Raw genomic sequence first — 13,254 nt, 5'->3', positions numbered from 1 at the left:
TGCAGAAAACATGAAGCTTTAAATACAAACAGGCTATATTTAGAAGCAGTAAGAATTCACTTACCACAGTGAACCACCAGACTAGAAACAAGAGCACCTTCAAGGCAGAAGGAAGGAAAGTGCACACTCAGCGGTTAAAAAGGCAGAACAGGTCACTAGAGTTTCCAATACAGACACGCCACAGTATTAATTGCTTTGTTAGAAGAGAAACGGCCTAAAAATAAGTGAACAATCCTGGACCCTAGGGGTACTAATGGCAGTGGAAATGGTTGCCATGACAACAGCAAGGCAAAGTCAACCAAAGGAATTACTAATACATATGAGTGTAAATGTATCTGACATTGAATAATGTGAGCCCATTCCTTAGCAGATTCCAACACTATTTTTGAACTTGGAGAAAATGTGTTTCAGCATTTATCACATGCAGGGTTTATTTTAGTCTATATATTTTATGGTAAGGGGTAGATTTTTTTCACATGAGGTGGTGGAATTGATTTAAAAAATAATTCTTGTTATAGGGAACATTAGGGGACATTAGGAAATAAATTGCCTGTCATCCTCCCTATCAGTACAACAGCCTGTCTATGCCATTTTACTCCCACACCACTGCATTATTATATACCTTTAATCTCAAAGTTCTGACAGTTTTGCAATCTATGATCATCTAATCTCATGATGCACACATTCCCCATATTGTAAAAATCATCTTCACAATTGTACATTAAAATTTTGTTGTAGCTGTTTATCAATTGCATTGTGTAATTTGGCGAACTTTCACCTGTTCAAAAGTGTTTATGTATTATTGGAAAATTATATTCAGACAACACAGTGGGGACAGGTAGTGTTCGAATGAATTATTGGCATGCAAGTTCTCAACAGTACATTCATTTAAGCTCGTGTTGAGACCATGGTGCATTATGACACATGAATGAATTTCTGCTAGCTGGAGGTTGGAAGGGTCAGCCGTTCTTGATTACTGGGTAGTGTCCACAATTAATAGAGTAGGGAAGAATGCTTTTTCTCATTATGCCACATATTGCTTTATAATGCACATCTGCTCCCACACCCCACACTCTGCTACAATCCCCAGTGTTTTTCTGAAAGACCATTTCTTACCCCAAATGAATCTGTCAATAATAATTATTATGGTAAAAGTAAAAAAGCCCATCTAACATGATTGAATCACTCCCTCGTACTCTGCACTGAAGACAAGTGACTCTATATCACAGAATGACAATTACCTCTTGCATTTGCAGTAAATCAGGTATCTTTTTCACCCTCATTGGAAGCTCGGCCTCATGTGCTGGACCATTCATCTTGTTTTGTGTACATAATGGCCCTATTGGCTTGCAGTAACGGTGTCAGTGTTTCGGGTTTTAATAGAGCTGTTTGCTTCCATGAGGATGCCTTCAGAATGTATGGCAATTCTGCTTTCAGATTAGAAAACCAAAGGGCAGTCCTATAAGTCACTATGCAGACGCTCTGCCTGAACCTGGGAAATTCAATCTTGGCTTAATGAACCCGATGATGAATTAATGACAGACTGCAAGTGGCATCGTTTGTTATCAAAACTACTGTTCTGATGATCATTCAATTACTGAAGGGTTGTGTTAATTTAAATCGACTAAAGGATGTTGGCTTTCTGTGGCTGCCACTAAAATATGTGGTAAAGAATTACATCCCATCACTTTTGCATCTGAAGAAGCTGTTTGCTAGAGAGTAGGACAGGAGGAATAGGTAAGAAAGGAGTAGGAGACAGGGTACAACTGAGAGATGCAAAGGAAGTCCCTTTCTTTTGTTCCTGACACTTAGCATTGAGTTTCTTGATCAGGAAGGAATACTGGGGTGACTTTTGTGGGCACAGTATGGGCCATCATTTGAGAATTAGACTTTAAATTTCTGTTTAGTTTAGGGCAATTGAAGTGAAAAAAACAAAACAAAACAAAACAAAACTTCCTTCTTTTCTCCAAGCCACAAGGGAAAAAAAAAGATTTAAAAATATAGTCCTGCCCTGTTTTTTTTTTTTTTTTTCTTTCTTTTCAAGACAAGGTTTCTCTGTGTAACAGCTCTGCTGTTCTGGAATTTACTCTGTAGACAAGGCTGGCCTGGAACTCACAGAGATCCATCTGCTTCTGCCTCCCAAGTGCTGGCATTAAAGGATTAAAGGCATGTGCCACCACCACCCGGCAGTCCAGCCCTGATTTTATGCTGCTACAATAAGCCACCATTGACTGAATGGCTTATAATCAATACAAGTTTGTTTCTCATTGACCTGGAGAATGGGAAGTTCTAGATTTAATGCCTGGATTTCAGAATCAACAAGGCAGCACAAAGACCCAGCTGGGGCTCGGTGAGTGAGGCTCCTTAGGTCCGACTTGTGCTCACTTACACTGACCAATAGTCAGTCATTAGCCAAGTTAAAACTCTTTGAATGTCACTTTCCTTGTTGTAATGGTGCTAGTATTGATAGAAGCCTTGTAGCTTTGCTGACAAAAATCAAAGAAAGAAGCCACAAAAGTATTTAATGTAGTTTGTAGGGCAGATGTGGTATTTAGCAAATGTTAGCTATTACCATGGATGTAGTGAAGTACCATGAGTGTACAAGATGGCCCTTCATTCAAAGCCAGTCCCCCTTTGGCTATAACTAAAGAAAAATCTTGTTTGTGGCAATTCAAATCCTACTGAGAAGCCAAATGTGTAATTTGACCCAATTAGAGCTAGATGGAAATTCAAAATAAACATTCACTAATCACACTAAGCCCTCTAAGCAGTTCCCGAGATGGGGGAGGGTGTATAATTGCTCCTAGGTCACCACTCTTGTTACAGCTCCTACAACACGTACCCAGAAGCAACCATGAAGTCTCTTTCAGGTAGCCCATTTATGTGGATTACTGACCCTAGCTCCATTTCCATTACTTAGGTTTCTCAATCTCAGAATTACAGAGCCCAACATGAAACACACACCCTAAAATGAGTGGAGTGAAACTTCCACTCCTTGGGAGAAGGAATTCCCACCTCGGCTAATTGTTATGGAGGATTTATGCCCAAGGCATGCTGCTATGAGAGAACAGGGGTGGACTTTATTTGATTTCAGTTGTTCTGTGCACCTTGTCAAACCAGGTACTTGTGTCAAGCTTTAGAATTGCTTCTCAACCTTCTTGATGCGGCCACCCTTTGATACACCATGCTGTGATGATCCCCAACCATAAAGTTATTTTTTTATGGTTGTTGCTACTTTATAACTATAATTTTGCTAATGTTAAGAATCATAATGTAAATGTCTGATATTTCCAATGGTCTTAGGCAACCCATTTGAAAAGATTATTTGACTCTCAAAGGTTTTGAGACTCACAGGTTGAAAACCATTGCTTTAGTGGGACTTAAAGACAGAATATATCTGTTGTGATTTGAAAGTGAAATGTCCTACATAGGTCATGAGTTTGAAAACTTGGACCCCAGCTGGTGGAGCCGCTTTTGGAAGGAGGTGGAACCTTGATGGAGGAAGTGAGCTATTGGGGTGGGCCCTGGGGTTTTAGACCCACTCTATTTCTAGTCATCTATTTTCTGACTTTGGATGCAATGTGACCAGCTGCTTCACTGTGTCACTACACTTTACCTTTCATGGTGGACTGTACCCTCAAGCCATGAGCCAAAATAAGCCTTTCCTTCGCTGTGTTTGTCAGGTATTTTGCACAGTGATGAGAAAAATAACCAATACAGTATCTTTCTCTTATTGAAATGCTTCTGGTTTGTCAGCTATTAACAATACAACCTACCTGTTGAAGTAGTTATTAAAAACTTGTGACTGTATCATAGAAAGGAAACCAAGTAAGTACTTGATATAACTCCATAGAGAGTCTTATCTGGTGAAGTGATCTCACTAAACACTGTGCCCACATCTGTCTCCATTGCAACTGCTGGGTTACTTGAGGGAAGTTGTACAAAAATTTGGGAAAGCTCTACGTGTTGTGCTGGCTAGTCTTATGTCAACTTGAAACATGAACTGGGAAGGAAGAAACCTTAATTGAGAAAATGCCTCCATAAGATTATGCTACAGGCAAGTGTGTAGGGCATTTTCTTAATTAGTTATCCATGGGGGAGGAACCAGCCCATTTTGGGTAGCCACTGTAAGCCAGCCAGTAGGCAACACACCTCCATGGCCCCTGTATCAGCTCCTGCCTCCAGGTTTCAGCCCTGCTTGAGTTCCTGTCCTGATTTCATCTGGCGATGAACAGAGCTATGGAAGTGTAAGACAAATAAACCCTTTGCTCTCCAATTTTAGTTGCAGCAATAGCAAAAGACACCCCTCATCTTCCCAAATTCTTGGAAACAATTCTTTTAGACCCAGGCAACTTCACAAGTAAGAAATTCCAACAAACTTGTATGTGGAATGAATAAGGGAACAAAGTATGAAGACTTAGTTGACACAAAAGTTTGAATCTTGCTATAAGCCTGTGATGTCCACAGTATAGTCAGTCCCATTTAGTTGCTTTCTTTCCAATATAAGCACTCTGTAGCATTGGGAGAAGCTTAGACTATTGGTAATAATTGTGGGTTACTTACTGTGTACCAAGATATGCTTAATACTCTACATTCAGAATTACAATTCCTATATGCTGCAAATCTGAAAGTTATGTAGCCTTGATACTGCACTCCACTCCCATTTTAGAAACAAGGAGGCAGAGGCAGGATGAGGCAACCCAGTAGGAGGAAAGGATCCCAGAAGCAAGTAACAGAGTCAGAGATAACTCCTGCTCCAACTGTTTAGAGTCCCACAAGAAAACCAAGTTAATACAACCATAACACATATGTCAGTCCCATGCAGGCTCCCTGGTTGTAGGTTCAGTCTCTGTGAGACCCTATAAACCCAGGTTAGTTGATTCCGTGGGTTTTCTTGTGGTATCCTTGACCCCTCTGGCTCCCACAATCCTTCCTCCCCCTCTTCTACAGGATTTTCTGAGGTTCTGACTCCCTCTTATATGTTGCAGTGGTTTCTAGTCATACAAGATCTCTTCCAAAAAGTATTCTATACTTCATCTCACTCTGTCACTTAGAGAGCACTAGCAAACATTTGTGAATGCAAGCCACCAATTGAATAGACTTATTGGTGTTGTGTGTCCTGCTCTATAAACTGAGTATCTGTTGACTATGAGTTTTTGCCCTGTAAAAGTATCTAGAACCCAGATTCTGAATTCTAGAACACAGAAGTCATGGAGTCCTTTAACATAATAGGCCTTTGAGTAGTGCCTCAGTAGTACATATATCCATCAGCACGTACATGGAGTAGTTCCCATCTGCATTGTTTTAAGTCCTGATTAAGGAACTCAGCACACTGTGACACCTTTGTTTTCTCTTTCTTCTGCAAATGAGGCGACCATATACACTTGGATGGGCATATTCCAGATGTCCCTTGGCAATTTCACCCATAGGACATGCAGAGGGGAGCAGCAATGGTGGAAGGAGAGGAGAGTCACTGATTAGGAGGAACTCAGATGCTATTCTGAGAAGTCAGGATCTTGAAGTAGGAAGGGTGATGTGTGGGAATTGACCTAAGCAATGCTTGCTTCTTGCCTTAGGAAGTTCATCCACAGAATACGCATTAAGAAGAAAGGAAGAAATGAGGAGACAGGGAAGCAGGATTCCACTGTAATAAGATAGCAATTCAGAAATTCGTAGGCATCAGAACCCCCAGAGAGCCTGGCAGACACAGATTTCTGGGGCCCTGTAGGTTTTGGGGTGAGGTCTATGAACTTGCTAGTTGAAAAGTTTTCAGGGGATGGCTGTGTTCTGGTCAGAGAGCCCAGCTGAGAGCTTTGGTTGCTGTGGAGAAATAATGGCGACTTGGATCAACACACCGGCAGCAGGTTGAAGATGAGGAGACACACTTAAAAAGTATTTAGGAAGTTAAAGGTTGACTGTTTGGTGACGGAGTAAAGGAAGTGAAGAAGAGGAAGGTTTTGAGCTGGGTGACTGGGTTGATAAAGATACCATTGGTTGAGTGGGGCAGGACTCTAGGAGGAGAAACAGAACCCTGGGGAATGCCATCCCCTCAGGGTGACGGCAGCTTACTTTCTCTTGTATAGAGGGTTTCATTATAGATGACTCTTTTTCCATCTCAGTGATTTCTACTTTCTAAGTATCATGAAAGTATTTTGTGAAGACATTTCAATAAACAAAGTGGCTTTTGTAGATGGTTCTATACTATAAAGTAGGGCTGTTTAAGGGTGAGGAGAGCTAAGTGACATGAAGGAGGCTGTCAGGAGCTATGTGGGGGTCACACATGTCCTCACAACAGTGCTATGTTTCTATCAGCAGCAATTATGGTTATTATTGCTCAGGAAAATAGAATATATTATTATATATAGAATATATTATACATAGAATATATACTAAATTATATATATTATACAATTAAATTGTAACACAAGGGATACCGAGCCTGGCCAGTGAGCAAACAAGGTGTGTGTGTGTGTGTGTGTGTGTGTGTGTGTGTGTGTGTGTGTGTGTGTATCAAAAGAGGGAGGGAAGTAGAATTTCTCCACAGTTGCTGCCAAATAGAAAAGAAAACCCTGCTTATTGTGGCTTTGAGGAAAAGGAAAGTCAATAGCTGGTTAAACTCTCAGGCTGGATTGGTCAGCTGATGAAGAAGCCACGGGTGATTTTTTGGCAGTGAGTTCTGTTCATGTGCCTCGTCACCAGGGGCACTCCTGTAAAGGCGAATGAGGAAGGATGTTCCTTGTCTGAACAGGCCATAATTCATGTTTCAGTGATGCTGTGCCTGGAGGAGGGATTATGAAACATTTATGAAAATGGCTGTTTCTCAGCCTGAGTTGTTTGTCAAGAGGAATATGGCAGAGCAGGAGTAACTTCCCCAGGAGACTCAGGCTGTTTTTGTTTTCGTTCAGATCTAGCCCGTGTTAATCTCAATGATGGGGGAAGGGGGAGAAAGACCACTAACCCAAATCATCATGGCCAAATTAATTGAAGCAAGCAATTAATTAAAGCAGGCTGTTTTATTACTGTATATGGGCTGCCTCCCCTAAGGTGGAGTTAAAGACGTCAGTATTAGACACGGGGAAGAATAAGGATTTTATAGCTCAGGGGTAGGGTGTTTCGGAATGGGGAATTTTACAGGCAAATAGGCTGGGTTACGGAAGCAGAACATAAGCACAGTAAGTTGATCATAACAACCTTTTGAAACAAAGGCATGGTTGCCATTTCCTGGGACATACAATATAGAACCATTTGTAGTTAAGGTTACAGATGGGGCATCACCCAATCCTTGAGAAACAGATTTAATCATAAACAGAAATGAACCTAGTTTGTCTTCATTATAAAATGAATTTCAAGCCTAAGATAGAGGCAGGCAGGTTCACCAACTGCACGTGTCAGTATTTTGAGGTGTACCCATCACAGACTTTCATCCACAACTTGATAAGTTGTGACTGCCTCAACTCAGATCTGAGTGGTAGGTAGTTTTCTTGCAAGAGGGTGGGGAACAATTAGAACAGGCATATGCTTGGGATACCTATAAAATGGAAGCAAAGTAAGTGTGTGTGTGTGTGTGTGTGTGTGTATGTGTGTGTGTGTGTGTCTGAAAATAACATAACCATTAAAAACTGAAGAGAAACACTCAGTTTCTTTTCTATGGTTGGGCAAATACAAAGTAAATCCTCTCCTAACCCAAGAAGCCATCTCCACAAAGTTAGAACCAAACCGGTTTCATTACTATATGTGCTATGGTAGAAGTGGGGGCTTTGAGAGTAATGGAGGCTTTCTCTCTCATTTCAGGTGAATATAAACTGGAGTGCTAGGGTTCCAGATAAATAGATAGCCACGAAAGCATCCCAGGCTAGTCACACCTGGGTCCCTTGTCTTGAGACCTGGAAGGACAAAATTCAGAGGCAACTGGAGGCTCAATTTACAAGGAGGTGTGTTACATAAGGTACTTAGGGAAAGCAAGCAAGCAGGGCTCCTGGGCATCAGGAACAGGTCCAAGAAGTAGGGCACACCCAAGCTGTTGGACCAGAGGCTCTTTATGGGGCTTATGGCAGAAACTGGGGTGTTCTCAGAAATTTGAGGGACATTCCCAGAGTCCTCACTTTTAACTGGGGTCCCCTTTGAGGCGCTCCATCTTGTAAATAAAAGAACTAAGGAATGCATTCAAGAGAAGCTCTAAGACAATCTTACTAAAGCTTTAAAGAAAAAAAAAATTCCCTAAACAGGCAAGCTGTAAATCTCATCCGTTACCTGGAGGAAGATAGAGAAAAGAAAAAGTCACATTATTAATTTAAAACAAAACAAACACCCACCCCCAAACAAAACAGTAATAAGCCAATTTTCCTCATGTAGGAGGTTTGGTGGCTTCATTTGCTGTGTGTAGTTAATGCTAACTGCACTTGGTCATGGTTTGGCCATTGTTAGCTAATTGGTTAACTGAAGGAAAACCAGACTTCAGTATCTTTGTGACAAAGGGAGTTTCAGAGCTCAGAGCAATGGTCTCACACAGGCTCTTTTCTTTCCCAGGGACTGGGAGATCTGAGCTCCTTTATATTTGCATCTCAAAGTCATGGGTCCCCATCTCTGAGGAAGTTACCCAGGTTGTAAAACTGACAAAAGATCTATCTAGTTTTTGAAGAGATTTATACACATTTAAAAGAAAAAAATTGATACTTTAAAGTTCTCCAAAGGAACTGATCTAAGGCAAAGGAGGAGGCTCCTTTCCTTTTCTTTCTCCTTTCCTATCATGTCTGCTCCACCTCCCCTCGGGAGTCACCATTCTGTCTCCTTAGATAGGGACGACCTAAGTAGGTCTTCATTTTTAAGAGGAAATTTAGATTTCCCTTTAGAACTACAGTTTGTTTTATAATACTTATTTCATAATTTAACATTGCTTTATGTTTTACATTGTGTGTGTGTGTGTGTGTGTGTGTGTGTGTGTGTGTGTGTGAGCATGCACCTGTATGTGTACACATGTACATTCACATCAGCATTATTCCTGTACTAGTTTGATAGAATGAGACAGAATCTTGTGACTTTCGTCAGGATTTGGATAAGGTCTCAGAGGAGAGAGTGGCCTGTATGATGCAGAAACAACGAACCCAAAGGATAGGGACCCCGAGTTGCCAGCAGGCACTCTGTAGCCATCTGGTTAGCACAGGTGTCTGTCAGCTGACAGCTCCTCGTGAGGAGAATCTGAGCAGCTCAGGGTCCAGAGAGGATTTGGAGACGAGTAAGAAGTCTGAGGGAGCACACTGTCTTGCCATTCTGACTGTGGGACTCAAGCTCCCAAGCATTGGAAGGAAGCTTAAAGACAGACCCCAGACACCCTAGCAAAACTTTAAGAGAACAAAGAGAGTGTGGAAGTAGAAGAAATCAGGGAAATGCGTTTGCCACCAAACCTGATGATGACCTGGCATATTTGTGATTTACATGATGGAAGGAGAGAATTGATTCCTGCCAACTGTTCTCTGACTCACATGTCAACACACACACACACACACACACACACACACACACACACACACACACAATTGTAAAAACTTAATAAGGTATTTCTCAGAAGACAGGGATGGATGTTGCTGATCACAATTGTTCACACTGTCACCCTCAGTTCTTCAGGAGCATGAGGTGTTCATTGAATTGAATTGAAACAACAGTTCTACAGCTACTTTGGAAATCAGTATGGCGATTCCTCAGGAAAATGTTAGTCTACCACAAGATCCAGGGATTCCACTCTTAGGCATATACCCAAAAGAAGCACATCCATACAACAAGGACATCTGTTCAACTATGTTCATTGCAACATTATTTGTAATAGCCAGAACATGGAAACAATCTAGATGCCCCTTAACTGAAGAATGGATAGAGAAAATGTGGTACATTTACACAATTGAGTACTACTTAGTGGCGTGTGTGTGTGTGTGTGTGTGTGTGTGTGTGTGTGTGTGTGTGTGTGAACAATGGGATCTTGAAATTTGCAGGCAAATGGATGGAACTAGAAGAAACCATTCTGAGCCAGGTAACCCAGTCACAAAAAGACAAACATGGTATGTACATACTCATATATGGATTGTAGACATGGAGCAAAGGATTACCAGCCTACAATCCACACCACGAGAAACTAGGAAACAATGAGGATCCTAAGAGAGACATACATGGTCCCCTGGAGAAGGGGAAAGGGACAAGATCTGAGCAAATTGGGAGCATGGTGGGAGGGGAGAGGGAGGTAGGAGAAAGAGAAGGGGAGAAGAGGAGGGGTGAGGAGGATATAAGGGAGCAGGAAGGCTGAGTTGGGGGAAGAAAAGAGGAGAGCAAGATAAGAGATACCATAATAGAGAGAGACATTATAGTTTTAAAGAGAAATCTGTTACTAGGAAAATGTCCAGAGATCTTCAAGGATGACACCAACTAATAATCTAAGCAACAGAGGAGAGGCTACCTTAAATGCCCTCCCCTGATAATGAGATTGATGACTAACTTATATGCCATCCTAGAGCCTTCATCCAGCAGCTGATGGAAGTAGAAGCAGACACCCACAGCTAAACACTGAACTGAACTGGAGTCCAGTTGTAGAGAGGGAGGAGTGATGAGCAAAGGGGTCAAGACCAGGCTGGTGAAACTCATGGAAACAGCTGACCTGAACAAGGGGGAGCTCATGGTCCCCAGACTGATACCCGGGAAACCAGCATAGGACTGATCCAGACCCCATGAATGTGGGTGTCAGCGAGGAGGCCTCAGAAATCTACGGGGCCTCTTGTAGTAGATCAGTACTTATCCCTAGCATAGGAATGGACTTTGGGAGCCCATTCCACATAGAGGGATACTCCCTCAGCCTAGACACACAGGGGAGGGCCTAGGCCCTATCCCAAGGGCTATGACAGACTCTTTAGATCCCCTATGGAAGGCCTCAACCTCGCTGGGGAGCCAAAAGGGTATGGGATAGGTAGGGTGTTAATGCGGGGCAGGGGAGGAGGGGAGGGAGAGGGAACTGGGATTGACATGTAAAACAATCTTGTTTCTAATTTAAATAAAAATAGGAAAAAAGGAACAGCAATTCTATATCATTTAATTGGTTAAGTAATGAGTGTGTGTTTGTGTGTATGCACATGCAAGCACCATGGCGCACATGCGGAGGTCAGAAGACAACTTCTACCATGTGGGCTCCAGGGTTTGGACTCAGCTTGCCAGGTTTGGCAGCAAGTGCCTTTACCTGCTGAGTGATCTCACTGTTTGGTTGTTTTATGTGTAAAGCATGATGGCATAATTATTTTGTGAGGACAAACTCCAATCAGTCCTTAGGCAGGCATAAGTACTAGCATATATTCTGGCACTTTCTCTATGCTCTCATTAAATAATCTAAGGTGAATGCTGTTTCACTGCATGCCAAAATGACATAGTGAAGTGCCCCTGAGCACAAAGGATTGTGACCTTGGTCTCCAGAGGAAGGAAGTGTGGCCTGCAGCAACCTCCTCAGAGGTAAGGCATCTCTTTACAATGCCATTTGGAGTCTAAGAAGAAAGCAAGTACATCTTGTATTTTGCTCAACAATGCCCCTGTTCTCATTGTAACAGTTAACAATCATCTCTACTCTCTCACAGAAAAAATAAAATGGAAGAAATTCTCCCCAGATGACACTAAGGCAGTTTAACTTTCTGTAATTCTTCCTGTCACTCATTAAGCAATTAGAAGCATTTTCTGGAACTCATGGTAATTTTATCCAAGAAGGGCACAGTAGTTCACTAGCAGTAGAATTCGACTTTGTTCAGGAGAAAATGAGATCTGCTTTGCATAGGAACAGCTGCTAAGTCACTCTGTCTCCCTTTTTTTACTCCCAAATAATTTTAAGAACACTCAGGTTTTCTGGTGTTACCTGCAAAAAGTTGACAAGAGAAATACCATTATGCATAAGCCCGGTGCCCTCAGAGAGCTACCACACCTTTGTCTCCTCATCCATTCAACGAGGAGCTTCCACTGAGTGACCTCTAAAGTAGATTCCAGTCACCAAATCCCTGATTGCAGTAGAAACAGTAGCAACGGTCCATTTGCACTGACCACACAAACCTGGTGGGAAAACAACTGGAGGAAATGGAGTCTGACTATGGGGTATATTTTCTTCCCTTGAATGGCACAGATATGTGGTTGAATAATACTTACCCTATCAATACATATCATAAAATGAACATTTGAGTGCCCTTTCTAAGTATTTCAATTTCTAAATTCTTGGTTTTCAGAAATGCTACTTCATTAAATCCTCACACTCTTTATATTAAGAGGTAGGTACCATCAACATCTCATTTTACAGGTGAGGAAGAAAGAATGGAGAGGTCCAAAGTCACAACCAGCAAAGGCAGACCCAACTTTTGAACCCAGGAAATGTGGCTCCAGGCTATTCTCTGTGTATTTTACTACCCTCCATCCAATGTAGAGACAATAGATTTCTTCTTGCTCCAGGGTTACACCACACATTGTGCCAGGACATTTGTGCTCATGGTTTAAGGGTTAATAAACCATAGGGCTAGGCTGACTTGGGGTTTATGGTTCAGTAGAGGAGAGAAATATGCACTCAGATGTGTACAGGAGATGCTTCAGAGGCCCAAATAATGGTCAGTGGAAACTGGAGGAAGGTGGAGGAAACAGTGTTTGAGGGCTAAAGTTATGTTTTATGTTTAAATTACTGTGCTTAAGAGATGTGCAAAACAAAAATGCCTCTAACCTGTAAAACCCACTTGCCCAAGGACAGATAACTTTACTGGAATGCTGGGGCTGTTGTTCAAGTAAGATAACACGCCATATGTTTTCATTTCTGTAAACAAGGTTGGTTGTCCTAACTGCATAGGATGTACTTGATCCAATGTAGGCAGGAGGTACATATGTCAGGATATATGCTTTCACCTGATTGGATGAAGGCAGGAAGTGCATAGCCTTGTGGGTTTTGCCTTTATAAGCACCAGACTAATGTAATTTGCAGTCATTCTCTGGGAATCTGGGATACTGGTCCGGCCAGTGTCCATTGTCTATGCTAGTATTTAATAAAGATTACTTCAAATTTAGTTAAAAAAAACTGTGGTACTACTCTTCTTTTGGACTGCCTAGCAAGTAATGCTAAGATAGATGGCAAGGCAAGGTTTGCAGGAACAACTTCAGAGGAGATCACGACTAAGAAACTTATTAGTGTATCAGAATCGAAGAAGAACTGTTCCAATCAGGGAGATCACAGTACACAACAGACATATAATAAGACAGTCTATAGAT

This window comes from Cricetulus griseus, chromosome 2, assembly GCF_003668045.3.
Source record: "Cricetulus griseus strain 17A/GY chromosome 2, alternate assembly CriGri-PICRH-1.0, whole genome shotgun sequence".
Lineage (NCBI taxonomy): Eukaryota > Metazoa > Chordata > Mammalia > Rodentia > Cricetidae > Cricetulus > Cricetulus griseus.
This window is presented reverse-complemented; position numbering follows the sequence as displayed.